This window comes from Meles meles, chromosome 10 (genome assembly GCF_922984935.1).
Source record: "Meles meles chromosome 10, mMelMel3.1 paternal haplotype, whole genome shotgun sequence".
Classification (NCBI taxonomy): Eukaryota; Metazoa; Chordata; class Mammalia; order Carnivora; family Mustelidae; genus Meles; species Meles meles.
Window position 1 is genome coordinate 21616412 of NC_060075.1, and position 18074 is coordinate 21634485.

An 18074-nucleotide genomic window follows, 5' to 3' on the forward strand; every position below is an offset into this window, starting at 1 on the left:
ACTGCCATACTGTTTTCCATAGCATCTGTACCATTTTACATTCCCATCAACAGTGCAGAAAAGTTCCAATTTCTCTACATCCTCATCAACACTTGTTTTCTGTTTTATTCTGAGACTACTCAGCCTCATGGGTATGATATGGTATCCCATTATAGTTTAGATTTGCATTTTCCTAATGACTAGAGATGTTGAGCATCTTGTCATGTGCTTATTGGCTATCCATGTATCTTCTTTAGAGAAATATCTATTCAAGTCTCACCCATTTTTAAATTGGTTTTGGTTTTTGGTTTTGTTTTGTTTTGTTTTGTTTTGGCTTTTTGTTACTGAGTTTTAGGAATTCTCTATATATTCTGGATTGTAATCCCTTGTCAAATATGTGTTTGTAAATATTTTCTCCCATTTTGTATGTTTTTCTTGTTACTCTGTTGAATATGCCATTTCACTGTCTTCTGCCTTCCATTGTTTCAGGTAAGAAGTCAGCTGTTATTCTTATTTGTGTTCTGTATATGATGAGTTGTTTTTTCTTTGCTGATTTCAAGATTTTCTCTTTCTTCCTCTTTCAACATTTTTACTATGTTGTATCTGGATGTGGATCTCTGTGTTTATTCTACTTAGGGTTAGTTGAGTTTCTTGGATATGTAGATTACTGGGGTTTTTTTAATCAGATTTCAGAATTTTTACTGATTATTTCTTCAAATATTTTTTCTGCTCTCTTTTCTCTCTCCTTTCCTTCTGTTTAGTCCCATTATATATATATGTTGATATGCTTAATGGTATCCCACATTTCTCTGAAGTTCTGTTTATTTTTCTTTCTCTTTATTCTTGTATGCATGTATGTATCTATCTTTAAATTTGCTGATTCTTTCTTCTGCCAGTGCAAATGTACTATTGAGCCTCTACTAGATTTTTCTTTCCTATTCTTGCACTTTTCAAGTTTAGAAAATCTACTAGGTTCTTTTTTTAAAAAAAAATTATATTTCTTTATTGATTATCTTATGAGACATTGTCATGATACCTTCTTTTGCTTTCTTAACCATGGTTTCCTTTAGTTCTTTGAATATACATATAATAGCTGCTATGAAGTCTTTACTAAGTTGGATATCTGGGCCCTCTTACAGGTAGTTCTATTGATTGTTCTTTTTCTCCTGTGTATGGGTCACATCATACTTTCCCATTTCATTGAATGTCTTATAATTTTTTCATTGAAAACTGGACATTTTATTTTATTTTATGTAAGCACTAGGCCCAAAGTGGGGCTCATGATCATGAGATCAAGAGTTTCATGCTTTACCAACTGAGCCAGCCAAATGTCCTAAAAAAATGGACATTTTGTTTTTAAAGATTTACTTGTTTATTTTAGAGAGAGGGAGACCACAAGTGTGCACAGGCAGACAGAGGGGTGGAAGGAAAGGGAGAGAGAGAATGAATTCTCTGGCAGACTCTCCACTGAGGTACTCTTAGTATAGTAGGTAGTAGGTACTACCTACTCTGAGGTAATCAGACTGCTGAAGGGGTTGATCCCATGACCCTGAGACCATGAACTGAGCTGAAACCAAGAGCTGGCTGCTCAAATGACTGAGTCACCCAGGCACCCTCCAAATGGACATTTTAGATAATATATTACAACAACTCTGGATACTGATCCCTTCAACTTTGTTTATTCTTGACCTTATGAGCTTATCATTGTAGTTCGCTTTTTTATTTCTTTGGTGACTTAGCTAGATTATTTTATTTTATTTTATTTTATTTATTTATTTTTTTTTAATTTTTTTTTTTTTTTTTTATTTGACAGAGAGAGATCACAAGTAGACAGAGAGGCAGGCAGAGAGAGAGGGAGGGAAGCAGGCTCACTGCCGAGCAGAGAGCCCGATGCGGGACTCGATCCCAGGACCCTGAGATCATGACCTGAGCCGAAGGCAGCGGCTTAACCCACTGAGCCACCCAGGCGCCCCTTAGCTAGATTATTTTAGTGAAGTCTATTTCTCTGCAATGCAGAAACTCTGCTGTTGCTCCTCAGAAAGTACAAGCTTGGACATACGTATGCATTGTCATCCTGGGATGATAATGATTTTTTAAGAGATTTTATTTATTTATTTGACAGAGAGAGACAGTGAGAGAGAGAACACAAACAGGGGGAGTGGGAGAGGGAGAAGCAGACTTTGTGCCAAGCAGGGAGCCCAATGCAGGGCTCGATTCCAGGGTCCTGGGATCATGACCTGACCTGAAGGCCCAGCCACCCAACAGTGATTTTAACTCAGCTCTCTTTAACTGTCTTTATCCCTGATCTCTCTGTTGTCTGTCACTGTTGGTATAATCCCTAGCTGGTAGGCTCCGTTAGTTGCTATCTAATCATTCTATTGTTTTCAGTATGCCCTGAGGCACAAATTGCTCCACAGTTTGATCCAATTAAATTTAAGCCTGCAGAGGTAGTTTTTGAGGCCAGTCTTTGAGATTTGTTCTGATCCCAGGAGAGCTCTTCTTAGCTATCTTTTTCCCTGTTTCTCTCTGGTAAGCTAGCTGGCCTATGATCTAGCTTTTGTTGCTCTTAGAGCTACTGGGTACCCCTTCATTCCTTCTCACCAAATCTCCATTGTTTTCCAGAACTCCTTGCAGTGTAAGGTTCCCCAAACTCTAAACAAAATCAATTCACCTGTGGAGAGCTTCAGAGCCTTCTGTTCTTATTACCTACAATTTCTCCTGAGAAAAGTCTCAAGAGACTCTGTTCTTGAGGTGGTATAGGAACAGTGACCTGCTTCTCTTGGAGTGATACCCCTGTTTATAAGCAATGTAGGGGCAGTAGCCTCTGGTCTTCTTGTCTCTCATCTCCTTTTGTAGAACAACAACTTTAACATTATTATTATTTTTTTTAATATTTTTTATTTATTTATTTGACAGAGAGAGAGGTCACAAGTAGGCAGAGAAGCAGGCAGAGAGGGAGAAACAGGCTCCCCACTGAGCAGAGAGCCCGATGCAATGCTTGATCCCAGTACCCTGAGATCATGACCTGAGCTGAAGGCAGGGGCTTAAACCACTGAGCCACCCAGGTGCCCCATAACATTATTATTTTTTAAAGATTTTATTTTTTAAATAGTTTCTACACCCAGTGTGGGCCTGAATTCATGACCCTGAGATCAAGAATCACATTTCCTACTGACTAAACCAGTTAGGCACCCCTAGATGTTTATTAAATGGTTGTTTTAATAAAGATTAATTTTTTCCATATGGTTGTTTTGTTCAGGAGTGGGTCTGTCGATCTCCTCATACCATCATTTTAGAGATTGTCCCCTGACAGGATCTTAATAGCAGTAACCATTTTCTTGACTGCCAACAACACCTTTCTGAACTTCTGCTCAGGATTTGAGTTCTGATTAAAAATAAGTAGAATATTAGAAGACTAAACTGGGGGTGAATTTGGAGATAGTTACTGTTAGGTCACCCTGAAACAATGAAAAATTTATAGAGAAGCTCTATAAAGAGAACCATCACCCTTGTGCATTCTAAGCATAGAATACCAGCAGACACATTTCATCAAAATGAACTGCTAAACCAGGTATCAAAGAAACAAAGATTCTAATTCTTAGCTCTCTTCTGGCTTTTCTGGGTGATCCTAGGTAAGCTAGCCCACTTCCTCTGAGTTGTGGTTTCCATGAATAGTATATTATTTTAAAGGATTTGTCTCACCGCTGGTTCCCCAAACAGGACATGTGGTTTAGATCTGTTAATGGTGAAGGGACTTTCACTAAATCTTTCCTACTCCTTTTCTCTCTCGCTGTCTCTTGTGATTGACATCAAGCATGTGGGAAGTATCTGTCTGGGCTTTGAGAATTATCACTGGCTTGGATCTGTGAACCCTCCACTGAGCTTTGGCCTATAAGCACCATGTTCTAAACACCTTGAACTTGTTGTATGAGGAAGAAAAGTGACAAAGGTTTATCCTTTACCCTCACTGAATATATCGATTTATAAAAGAAAAGGAAGTAGGACACCTTGAATTTCCAGCTCTGATTGCCTGGTTATGGTCTCCCATTCCAAGCCAGAAATATCTCATCCTCCATAGCACTAGTGTTTCTGGTTATTTAAATTGAAGTTGATTTCTAGACAATTTGTCTCACAATTATGCCCAACTATCTTTGGAACAAAGTTTGTCTCCAGTAGAATCTTTACAAAGCCCAAGGCCCTGACTTAATTTTTACCGACTTCTTAAAAAGCACTGCCACAAAGTATTTGAATACCTTGGAGATCAAGATTAACATGTCCCCTCAGCCATTAAGATGGTTAAAATCAGTCTCGCTCCAGAGATTACATTTAACAAGATTACCCACAGGATGGGGACTGTGGCCAAAAACCCTAGGTCTGAGTTAAGAGCAAATAACCAAACCAAGATCAGCCTAGTTGTCTTACTTGTGACAACACAACCATCATCCCGACCAGCAGGCAGAGTTTTTGCAGTACCTAAAGTTGTTTTAAAAATTTAGGGCCTGGAGTGCCTGGGACACTCAGTCTGTTAAAGTGTCTGGCCCTTGGTTTCGGCTCAGGTCATGATCTCATGGGTCATGAGACTGAGCCCTTTGTCAGGCTTCTTGCTCAGTGGGGAGTCTGCTTGAAGATTCTCTCCTTTTGCCCACCCCGCCCCCACTCATGCACTTGAGCTCTCTCCCTCTCTCTCTCTAATAAGTAAATAAATCTTTTAAAAAATGGGGGCCCAATAGAGAGTTATTGCTTAATGGCTTTGAAAAGAGATAGTCATAATGGTTATACAAAATTATGAATGTATTTAATGCCACTGAACTGTACATTTAGAAATAGTCAAATTGATAAAATTCATGTTATGTATATTTTGCCACCAAAAAAAAAGGGAAAAAAAAGCCACCTGGAGCCCCAGTGTTGCTGGCTCTCTGTCCAGAATGTTCCTCGAATTGTTTAATAATAACATTGAATCTGAGGCTTTGCCGGCACCTGAATTTCCTGAAGATCTCCAAAGATTGCTTAAATATTACAGCCATCAGCATGCCAAATGGAAAAAAAAATTTAAGTTCCCATATCTTGTGCCTATGTCTCCAGAAACTTGGAAATAATATGAAGCTACTTAGAACCCAGGGATGCAGAAGGGCTTAGGATGGGTGTATGTACATTTGGCGTTAGCCTGAGTTGGCATCCACTTCCCTGTGCCCTCAATAAGTGACACCTGAAATAACAACCAGGATCATTAAGTGGCTTACCCTAATCCTCTAAATTGTTAGAGTTAATCTAGAATTATGACGATACAACTCCAATTAACTGTCAATAGTTTTTGGACATCCTTTTCTATTGACGATGTCTTTTTCCTGTTTATCTGTTAGCCTGCCACAGCCTTGTGACCCAAGGCTTGGAATGGATCAGCCTTCCTACTCACTCCCTCCTGCGCACACCACGTCTCCATGGTAACAGCTTGTCAGGCCCTGCTTGGTGCAAGTTCTGAAGACCTCTCATCTGCAGCCTCAGTCCTGCACAGATCTAGTCTTAATAAGCCAGGCTTCTAAGTAGGAGCTTGTGTTAGGAGTTTCATCTCTCTAGCTGGCAGGGTTTGAAACTGTCCTTAAGCCTCCTGTAGGGTACACCTGAGGAGGTCCCAGTGCCACTGTGTTGCCCTGACCTTCCTCCATTGCTGTTCAGCTGAGTGGTAGGGTTTCTGTCTGGGATTCCTGCTTCTACCTAACTCATCATCTCCTTCCAGCAAGTTCTCCTCCTATCATCTTCCTCCATCCATAAAGCTGAGAGCCATTCTGAATATTTCAGACCCTCCCTATGGCTGATCATATGGCTGCTTTGTATCTCTCAAACTCATCTTTCTCTACATCACTATTGCTTTTGCTGTGGTTCAGGCCCACATAGTTTCCTTCTTCAGTTACTGCAAGATCCTCCAACCTGGTCCTCCTACTTCCATGTTTGCTTTCCTTGCATCCAATCTCTACATTACAACCAGTGAGTAAACTTCCTAAAAAAGTAGACCTGACATGACAGTCAGCATTTCCCATTACCCTCAGGGTGGATTTCAGACCCACTTGCACAGAACACGGAACACGAGATTACACCTTTGTAATCTGACCCCTACTGACCTTTCCAGGATCCTCTCTCGCCCCCTCCCCTGCATCTTCTTACTTCAGCCACACCAAAACTCTTCACTTCTCTGATGAGCCCTTGCCCCTCCACAAATTCTCCTGGGAAACATAACAAATTGTATCTATTCCTGAGAATATCTGCTATTTTCTCTTCTTACCATGCGTGATTCCTTGTCTCTCTTGCCTTTGTGATGCACTGTTGCCTCCCCCACCTGGAGTGTCCTTCCTCCTTCTGTAGAAGCCTTTCACACATAATCTTGGGGAAGTTTTCCCAACTCTCGAATCTTAAGGGCCTCTTCTAAGTTCTCCTTGAGCTCCTGTATTTACTCCCTTTCTGCCTTTCTGCTGAACTCTCAACTCCCCAAGGGGATAGAGAGAGAGAGCGAGAGAGACCTCTATCTCAGCACCTAGCATGTTCACTCAGATGTCTGTTGAGTAAGTCAAAGAATGAAGAATGAAGCCTCTGGAATAAAAACATCATCACATGCCGATTTTAAGTACATCCTCTTCCAGAGTCTTTTGCTAATGGGCACCATTCATGCTCCAGATAGGATCAGCTAGAAATTTGATACACTGCCAGCACATTGCAGTTTGGACTGCTGACCACTGTCCTTGGGGGATGCTTCTACAAATGGGTCAGTTGCCTCAGCTCAGCTCTGGCTACTCCTGGTTGCCTTCTTTTTGTTGGTCACACGGAGGTCCCTGTTGGCCTCGTGGCTGAACCCGTGTGGCTCCCATCAGCAGCTGGAGAGCCATTCCTAAGAGCTGAGATAGTGAGTCAGTCCTCCTTTTATTGCCCAGGGAAGATTCCTTTCTCACTGGTTATGCAATGTCAACTAGGCTGTGTTTTCTTTAGTGGAATCCAAGACATGGAATCATGGTAAAAGGAGAAAATAGCAGATATTCTCAAGAATAGATACAATTTGTTATGTTTCCCAGGAGAATTCAGGGAGGGGCCAGGGCAGGATGAGGAAATTAGTAAAGGACCCGTGTTCATAGATAAAGAAATAAAGCAGAGGAGGAGCTGAATGTGTATGGATACCTTCCCCTCAGAGAGTTCAATGGCTTCTCTGAGAAAGAAGCCAGAAAAAGAGAGACTTCTCACCAGAGATGGATGCCCACCGATGTTGATACATGATGTTGAAGACATTCAGCCCTCAGCCCTGTTCCATTCACTTATTCTTAAACCAACACATCTCATCCTCAAGAAATCAGAAATGCAATCAACTTTTTGCTGTGGATCTCGAAAAGATGAAAAAAAAAGAATGGATTTTGCCTCAAATTGAGTTCCCTTGTTACCAGTAAAGGCTTACATAGACAGGGAGGAGTAAGGACTCTAAGTAGAGGAGGTAGCAAAGCAAAGGCATAATCTCATTTTCTCCCCTGCAGTAAGAATGCAAAAGAGCCATTAGATGAGAAAATGTATGTGAAAACACTTAGCACAGTGCTTGGCAAATAGATGGGATTCAATAATATTGACTGGTTTTTTTTTTCTTGTTGTTGTTGTTTTATCTATGCTCAGTGTAGGGACCCATAACACAGTTTAGTGTGTAGGAAGACTAACAGGGGAGCCAGTGGGAGTAGGGAAGTGTTTTGTACTTGGATTATAGTGAAAATTTTGCCATTAGAGTTTCTTTCCTTTGACTTCATTTAAAAGCAAATACCACTTAGAGATAAAAGACATTATCTGGAAAGCTATATATAGATAGATAAACATTATACACACACACACACACATTACATATTTTCTTATAGTCAGTGGTAGAAAGAACATAAACATCATAGATGGGGGTAAATACAAATTTTCTATTTCTCAAAGCTAGGCAAAAACCTTTCAGTCTGAATTGGAATACTAGTACTCTCATAACTTCTACTATTTAGAAAAATAATTTTAACATGTTAAGGTTCTTGTAGAGATGAGGCAGTAATGTAGAAACCAAGGAACACCCAGGTCATTTGCCTCAATACTGAGGCACCTTCTTAATCAGACATGCAAGGAGTGGTAGAAGACCTTGTTTGTTGGCAGCTTAGGAAGTGATAGTTGAGGCCAAAGGAAAACAGAAATCACCAGCACTTTTATGCATTTAAATTCTCTTTTATTTATGTTAATACTTCGAATTCTATTTTATGTATGTTAATAGTACCAAAACCTAGATCAGCACTCATAGTGCTTGTAAGCGCTCAGTGAATGTTTGTTTAATCCAAACCAAACTAAAAACCAAAATAAACCCAAACTAAACTGGTACTTGTTAACACCTGCCAGCTATGTCCCAACTAGGTTCAGTAAAACTCTTAGATTAATATAAGCTCTAAAAACAAAGTACCCACCTTCTATATTTGTGCTGGACTATCCCACATGTACTCTCATAGTTCCCTGAGATACGTAGTCTTTACTGCTTCCATTCACAGGCAGAGGAACTGTGTCACAACAGGTGAAGGAGCTTATTCAGAGTAGCAAGAAAATTAATATTAGCCTAGAGTCTAAGATTCCTAACTCCAAAATTAATAGACAAAAGTAAAAGACTAAACAACAACAACAACTTTTGGGAAGGGTAGTAAAAGAGATTCCCCTTAATATTTTAATAAAGAACGATTATAACCAATAATTAAAAGACTAAGATTCCAACAGAAAAATTGGCAAAGGATACAAACTGACAAAACATAAGAGGAGATCTCTGTAGCAATCCAAGAAAGGCTCTGCCTAAAATTTGAGTTTGGAGCTCTCTGCTAAGTGGCCCAGACCAGACCTCATAGCCGAGATAGAAGATAAATGGCCTTTTTCCTTGCCCGAATCCAAAACCTGAGTCTTACAATTTTAACAAATTCCACCAGGAGTGAAGACATTGGAAAGCCAAGAGCACTGCCAAGAATGGGTCAGCATTTTCTGGGTTTCATGGATAAATACAGCCAAGGAAGAGGAAAGCCTGGAGCAGCCTCACAGAGCCCGTAGACCCCCCCTGATATTCCTTGGAGAGGGAATCAATCTTGGTCTGGTTCTGTGCAGAGCCCTTAGGGTCTAGGTACTCAAAGTATGGTTCATGAGCATCTCCAGGAAGCTCACAGAGATGTAGAATCTGTAGTGCCCACTCCAGGCTTCTTGGACCAGAATCTGCATTTTCGCAAGCTTCCCAGGTGATGTTGACGTGCATGCACAGTGGGGCATGAGAAACATGGCCCTGGGGCCTGGTGCAGGGTTTATTGTAAGTCCTCCATAAATGTCTGTGGATTGACTGAAAGACTGGACAGGGTATGGCTGGGATCCCTTTCTAGAGTAAATCCTCTGACTTACCAAAAGCTAGCGACTATCCATGCTGACTAAAGCACTGACCATCTTACGAAGGGCTTTAATAAGATTAATGAATTAATAACAGCATTCTGGTGGTGGTATTTTCTACAGTGAATTTAGAGTTTCTTATTAATATCATTTCACTAGGCTTCTCTATATGCCTAGGAGGCACCAACAAGGCATACATCCTTCTTTATTGCCCTTTCTGGAAAGCACTGAGAATGTAAAATCAAATGAGTAAATATAAGAATAACAAATCTGAAAATGCTGGGGGAAAGGGTCCCCACCTAACTTTCACAGAACGCAGTGTGTACACTTTCGCCTTGTACCATATGGGCCTGTGTATGTGGAGGTGGCGATGGTGAAGAGGGAAAGAAGAGAAAAAAAGAAACCAAGGATTAAGGACCTCTGTGTTGTCCTATGAGCCCACAGGCAGTCGCTAAATATGGCCCCTCGGGGGCTTCTGAAGCGAGAAACTGCATCACCATCATTATTATCATTGTCCTCACCATCACTTTTAGTCTATCTGCTTGCTGTCTGCCAACCTTTTTACTCAGCCGACCATCTTAGTACTGATCCAAACCTTAACTTCAGGGCTGGCCACAGACCTTAGGCTGCCAGGAAACCAGTTAAAAGGAGAGAGACAAAAGGGATCCAGAGAATGGAGAAGCATTCTGAGTTGCGCTAATGAGTGAGGTGACTCACGGCTGACTCAGACTAGGGAAGACGAGCCTGGGAGATGGGGGGCGGTGCAGGGCAGACCTCAAAGGAGCTCTGCCGAAACGTTCAAATGGGAGCTGGGAGGCCAGGGACACGGTGTTATTTAGAGAACTGCCTGCAGCTCTGGTGTTGGAGGGAGGAGCAGATCCTGAAAACAGAGAAAATTGCACTTGAGGCCAGAAACTGAGTTGTGAATCCGTAGCCTTCTGTGCTTTGACAAATGTGTAAATTCTCTAGTGACATTGACCTGCTCTTTGGCAAATCTTGGGACACGAACTCAATAGGAATTCATTGATATCAGATCACTGGGGAATAGAGGTAAACCATGTACCTCCCTTGATTTTTCTAATGCCTGCAATTAGAAAAATAAGCCCCCCCCCCCTTTTTTTACTTTCTTTAGTGTTTTACATTTGGAGAACATTGTGATCCAACCTGCGCTTATAGACAGATTTTTAAAAATTGCGTATAGGAGTAAAGCATCTTCTTTCTTATCAATGGCTAACTGAGGCTCTGAATTTGAAGATGTTAAGGTCACATGTTGTTACGAAGTTTGGTAGCTGCACTGTCCTATATGGACTGTACTGAAATCATATGGACTGAAATGACACACTGTATCCAGGTCCTCTGAAGAGCATGCATTTGTGAGATGGCTGGCTCTAGGTTTGAACTACTTGGCTGACAAATCTTGTCTCCCTCTGGCGAAGTGACCCACACAGATATTAACCCTACAACCTCAGCCTCATTAAGACAATGCAAACCAACTAAGCTGTCTAAAAATAATTTTGGTTGATTACACATTTTTATGTGATTCAATGACTACGGTCACAAATGTACTTCCCCGGAATGGCGCTGTGGCAGTGGAAAAGACAGGGGTTCTTTGACAGTTTGCCCACCTGTGAACTTTCACTGAGATGAAAAATAAGTTGCTCTAAAAGCAAAACTGTTTCTCCGTATTTTTTTTTTTAAATCATGCTTTTTTACTTGACATTGGGTTGTAGAATTTTCCTTTAGCTTTTAGCTAATTCTTTAATATGGTTCCTATGGTAGCTAGATATTCTACTTCCTTACTGTATCATCGGTTCACCCTTTGTTGAACTCATAAGAACGGTGATATTCCTATTATTTGGTGTAGATTGTTATGTTTTTCTGAATACTTCAATAGGATATATAAGCAGGATGAGGTTATTAGGTCATAATGTTATGAGCATCTTTGGAGTTTTCATATATTTCCAAATTTTCCTTCAGAAAGGTTTTGCCATCTGATAACTCCTCCAGAAATTTATCAATGTTCCTATTTCCATATACCTTTGAGAGCACTAATACTATTTTTCTTTTGTCTCCACTCATTTTGAGGATATTTAAAAATGTTTATTTGTTACTAAGATCATTTCTATGATTTTTAATGCATGTCTTTTTCCAATTTTTCTATTGAAATATTTGCCTTTTAATTATTGATTTATAATAGTTCTTTATGTATTAAGGAAGCATCCTTCTTCTCCCAATTTTTTATTAGACTTTTAACTTTATTTATAGTGACCATCTTTGTTTTTCATCTCTAAAGATAACATCTTTAGATAACATCAGTCACAATTGACACAGTTAGTGGACAAACCAAATATGAAATTATTTGTGAAAATGCTGTAGAACATAAAGGATTTTTATCACATACTTCCAGTGTTGATGCTACCTAAAAATCAAGATCATTGGCCTACAAATCTAACAGGAATTTGTAAACAATTCAACTTTTTTTCATGCCTCTGACAGTACCTTATGAAACAAGAAATTAATTTAAATCTTTTGTATCGTAGTTACTAGGAATGCTATAAAAATAAATAATGATGTCAGATTTAAAGATTTATTTATTTATTTATTTATTTGACAGAGATCACAAGTAGGCAGAGAGGCAGGCAGAGAGAGAGGGGAAGCAGGCTCCCTGCTGAGCAGAGAGCCTGATGCAGGGCTGGATCCCAGGACACCAGTATCATGACCTGAGCCAAAGGCAGAGGTGCCCCATGATGTCAGATTTAAAGCACTTTGAGACTTTTAGATGATTCCACATAAAACAAGTTCTATTGTTTCTTTTTTTTTTTTTACTTTCATTTGAAATAGCGAATTAATCCAATACAAATGCATTATAACAGGAATGGCATCATATTCATCACTATTGTTACTTCAGGCTCATAAGTTATGCCGGGCTCACCTGCCCAGATAGTCCTTTTCTCAAGCTTTTCTTTACTTGAAAACAAAAAGAGAGTCATCCATGAAAAACTCTTCTCCAATAGAAAGAAATGGTTTTTAAAATTACATAGTTTTATAATTAATTAATTAATTGATTAAGTAGTTAAACAATATTTAAAGGCATACATGAACAAGTCTTGCTTCCAGGGATATGTCCTTCCTCCATCTGCCTCCACCGTACTCCCTATGGTTTCTTTGTATTCTTCCATTGTTTCTTCATATATATGTAAGCAAATACAAATAAATATTATCATTATGATTCTTCTTTTCATTCACAAGAGTAGCATACTATATACATTATTCTGTACTTTGCTTTTTTCAACTAAACAATATATCTTCCAACAGGAGACCTTCAGTAGGAAGACATGTAATGTAGACAAGAGACATGATGACATTGGCATTAAACAAGAAAGTTTTAAAATTCCTGTGTCAGTTCTGTCACCATAATTATAGAAACTTAGAGTTGGATAGTGTGACAAAATCTTTGCTGGTCAGTCATCAAACCTGTTCCTGGGCACAGGACTGCATTTTAAGCCTCCCTTGCAGTTGGGTGTGGCCATGGGACTGAATTCCACTGGATAGAAAGAATGTGAGCTGAGCGTCTGTGTACCACTTCTGGGTCTAGTCTATAAAAATCTCCCCACAAAATCTTCCCTGTTTTTTCCCTGTCTGTCAGCAGGATGTTAATGCTGACAGCAATCTCATAAGCCACATGTTGAAGATGGCAGAATTACAAGATGGAAGGGCCTGTTCTTGAACAACCGCTTGGAAGAGAGCCACACACCATGAACACCCATTTTGGATGTTTTATGAGTGAGAAATAAATTTCTTATCATGTCTCAGGTTTGATATACAGATTTAATACTACAGCTAGTATTGCCTTAATTAACATAGACCACAACCTCAAAGTCCCTCTAGTCCAATGACTGGCATATGGCAGGTCCTCAATAAATGTGCTTGGATCAATAAGTGAATACTTGAATACTTCTGGAGATAAAGAATTAATCCATTGCCCTATCCGTTTAATACATTTCAGTCAGCTGTAATTATTGGAAAATTACTTATATGGAGCTAAAATCCATTATCTTTAACTTGTACTCATTTGTGATTGCCCTTCCTAGTCACTCAAAATAAGTCTGAACCCTCTTCAATGCAGCCCTTCAATTATTTAATAATACTTCTTCTCATTCCCTCCATGACAAACCTCTGGTCTCCAAGCTAAATAGTCTAATGGTTTTCATTGTTCTTATTATGTTATAGTTAATAAATCTCTTATCACCATCTTTACCCTCCTCTGGGAATTTTGGTTGGGTTTGTCATTATTCCCCACTCAGTGGGTCCTCAGAACAGAACATCATACTCTTGGTAACATTGACTAGCCTGGGAGGGCGCCAACTGCCCCTCCCCGTCAGGACTTCATCCTTCAATTAATACAGCTTAATATTTCAACAGTCTTTGAGGTGGTCATATCACCTGTTGACTCATTTTGAGCTTGTGGCCAAGCTTCTTGCCTCTTCTCTCTCCTCTCCTCTGCCTCCCAGATATACCATGCTTTATTGTATGACCTTAGACAAATCACGTCACCTCTCGAGGGCTAATTTTCATGTGAAAAATGAAGTGATTGGACCAGATCATTTCTGAGTTGTTTCCCCCTGCCCCATTCTAATATTCTTTGAGTTAAAATAAGAAGTTCTAATAAGGCTCACATTGTACTTTTACCTAGAATCCTTCACCCATAGCAGTACAAGAGTGTAGATTGCCTGGAAACATTAAGCTCATCGAACAACATGAAACTGGACAGGTAATTTTTCTCAGTTTACAGTCATAGATATGTGTATAGTGTGTTAAATAGTCTATAAAATAGTATATATACACAAAGTCCAACTGACTATGTTAAAATCTAGTGGTTGAGGAGGGAAAAATTCGGGCAAAAAATAAAAATAGTAAAATTAAAAAACAGTGAGGTCATGGGGGGAATCAGGGTGTGTTTTTCTTTGAAGGACCACTCCATCACTTGTTAACCCAAGGGAGAATAGCTATGAAAAAGAGAATATACATTTCACTTAGCAGAAAGCCTGGTTTGATATGTTGTCAATTTCCTTATCTGATTTCACACACCATCCAAATGTGCCAAAAAAAGAAAAAAGAGAAAGAAAAGAAAGAAAGAAAAAAAAAATGAACAAGTCCCCCCCCCCCCCGCCCCCAAACCAATGGGCAAATGAATGCATTTGCTGTGAGGGGAAATCAAACCACGTCTTGATAACCCTTGCCCTTGGTCAATTTCTTATAAAGCAGACATCTTCCATGATTTTAGCTGATTAATTTCTCCTGGTATTTCTGCATGACTGTCCTCCATCCATGCCTAAGAGGCTGGGTCCATTTGCCAACCGAGACTGAGAGTCTACGCATTATTATTTGACCTCGTTTGAAAAACTCATTCCCAGCTTTATAACCCAATCTGGACACACCCCCCATTGGGGCCTGCATTTCCTGTGGATGATGCGTTGGTTTCCTAGGTGACAGTGGAAGGAATAGACCTGTTAGCTTGTGGCTTCTGACTCACTCTCTGCAATGGACGTCACAGAATCGTGGCTGAACAAGTGGATGCTGATAAAAACATGTGCTTCGGGGAGCAGCAGGGCACTAATGTTTAAGACCCCCCCATTGTACCAGCTCTCCCTCCCACTCAGGAAGCCAACAGACACACAGAAATACCAGATCTGGAAACAAAACAAAACAAAACCAAAAAACAAGCAACAGATTTGAAACCCATTCTGAACTCCCAGTCATATAGAAGTGTACAGTGGAGTCCTATGTGCCTCCCCATTATTTTTTCCCTTTCCCTGTTTAGAATTTCCTTTTTTTTTTTTTTTTCTGGAATGTGGAAGTACCAGGATTCTCTAATGAAATGTCAGATGGAGGCTGAAGAGCGGGAGGTGGAGACAAATCAAAAACTCCCCATCAAGCCTGTTTACTGAGGTCACAGCTCTTTTTGATCTTTCACATTTGTTCCCTGAGAGGGGACAGGTAACTCACAGTGGACTAATCAATTATCAAAGCCCAGGATGAAAAATACATTCTGTTGTGAAATTAATCTTCAGAAACGCTGGATTTCATGCACCTGGGTGGCTCAGTCGATTAAGCATCTGCCTTTGGCTCAGGTCATGGTCCCAGTGTCATGGGATGGAGCCTGTCTTCAGACTCCCTGCTCGATGGGGAGTCTGCTTCTCTCTCTCCCCTGGCTCCTGCACTCTTCTCTCTCTCTCTCTCTCTCTCTCTCTCTCTTGCTCACTCTCTCTTTCTCACTCTCAAATAAATAAATAAAATATTGAAAAAAAAAAAGAAAAAGAAAACCTGGGTTTCATGAAGCCTAGAGACAAGGATGGGGACACAGGCACACACACACTCACGTTGGGGGTAGAGAGAGAGTATGTGAGAGAGAGATATTAACTTTCTAGCTACCTCTTTTTCTATCAGCTGAACCCAGAGACATACAAGTCATGGAAAGACTGCCTGGAATTTAAAAAAAAAAAAAAAAGGAAGCGTTCCTTTGCCCCTTACATCAGAACTACTAAAGACTGAATGGATTCTTTAGATTCTTGAATTCCTTAAATGACCAACAAACCTAAAGGTTCTCTACTGGAGATAATGCATCTTGTTTTCCACAGAGCCTTAAGGGATGCTTTAAATAGCATCAGCAAGCATCCGAATGAATTAGACAGCAAATGTAGGTTAGCTTTATTTAGACAGATAAAGACAAGCAGAGAAAGTTGTCTGGTTCAAGGGCAGTGCAGCCTGACACGCAGCATTTCTCAGAGGAGGGGAAATTGCTTTGGGAGAGAGAGGTATTTTGGGCAAAGAGCAAAGTTCCTTGGATCACCAAGGGAAGAAGCAATGCTAAGTTCATCGGTACAGAGGGGCAGGAATTAAGAGTGGCCTGCCACTTGTTAAAGGAAAGATCTACAGATTTAAAACGTAAAACAGAACTCAGCATCCCTAAGTTCACACGTGCATCCTCTTTTCTCTCTCCCATTCCGTGGGAACACCATCAGAAAGGACAGGCTTCCCAGAACAGGAGCTGAGGTAGGGGTTTATTAGACTCCTCTGAATTGGGACTCAGCATCCCCACCAAGTGCTGAGTCAGGAACTATGTCCAGATGGAGGGTCCCTGGAGATGGGGGAGCCCAGAGAGCAGGGAAACTGGCAAAAATGGGGGCATCCACTTATTAGGCAAAAATGTCGGCACCTGAAAAAATGTTACAGTCCATGGATTTGGTTTACTGTTTCTCCCTCTCCCCGAAACATTTAAATTACCTTCTGAAAACAAATTCCTCATAAGAACCAGTGGGTCTAAGGAAAAAAAAAATACAACTTTCTGGTTTTGTTTGCCTTTACTCTGATGTTTATGGTATCTTTTCTTTCTAACTTTTTGCTGTTTTCTCCTCAGTTGGCCAAAACCAAATGACATTTGATGTCAGCTTATAGCCCCATCAGTACATAATTTGTTTTAAAAATAAAAAAAAATTCAATCCTTTATAAGGTTCTTAATGTAACACTGAATTTAGACTTTTAAAAATATCTTCAGAAAAATCTAAAAATTTAAATTTGCATAGATTTCCATTTCCTCCAAATCTAATTTTTATATGTTTCCTTTTTTAAGGGTCTCACAACTTCTGAAAATTATACATCTTTATAAGTTGCCAAGGCAGGTATAGTGTAGGGGAATATTGTTCTAATGCTGTCATGAAGCAAAATTTAAACTCCATTTTGAATTTACGCCACGTTCTTTGTCCTTACCATTCATTAATTCATTTCTTTTCTTCCTTCCTTTTCTCCTTCCTTCCTTCCACAAATATTTACTGAAAACCCAGCATAAGCAAACAGGGCACATCAGACTTATTAGCTCTCTTTCTCCACTCCCTAATCATTTCCTCTCCTTTCTGTCTACTCCAAACCCATTCACTGCTTATCTGGTAAACTAGTTTATGGACTAGTAATCCATTCAGTTGGGAGCTACCATTTTGCACTATAACTAAAGCACACAAAACTTCTCTAATTCATGTCTCCAAACTCAGCATACTTTTAGCTATTCGTAAAACTGGCAAATCGGTTAATCATTTCAATTCTAATAAGGAGATGGAAAGTCAATTCCTGTGACTATATTTGTTTTGTTTTGTTTTTTTAAGATTTTATTTATTTGACAGACAGAAATCACAACTAGGCAGAGAGACAGGCAGAGAGAGAGGGGGAAGCAGGCTCCCTGCCGAGCAGAGAGCCCGATGCAGGGCTGGATCCCAGAACCCTGAGATCAGGACCTGAGCCAAAGGCAGCAGCGCAATCCACTGAGCCACCCAGGTGCCCCTCAGAACTTGTTTTTAATATTATTTTTTAAGTACTGGAGAAGAGAAACTTGTATATGGAGGTAAAAGACAAAATTATAATCCCTCACTAACCCAAATAAATGAAGTGTGATGTATGTAACGTTAAAAAAATCAATTTTTTGTGTTTCTCTGTGTTCTTCCTGTTTGCTACACTCATTTCAGTAATTTTCAGTGATTTTTAATAATGCTCTGAGGAAGAAAATATGTTCATAGTATTTGACTAGATAAAACAAGAGTCCCACATTTTGTTTTTGTTTTGCGACATTTGTGGCTCTTCAACGTGACATTGGCATTCTTCCTCTTCTGATGCAACTTCCTTCTCTGTTTCATTCTGTTTTGGTTGAGGTTATT

At 39.8% G+C, this 18074-nt stretch overlaps 1 protein-coding gene across 1 annotated transcript in view; it reads right to left on the minus strand.

The window, feature by feature from the left end:
• Positions 1 to 18074, minus strand: part of MKLN1 (muskelin 1) — a 345476-nt gene that overhangs the window by 238784 nt on the left and 88618 nt on the right. The window lies entirely within an intron of this gene.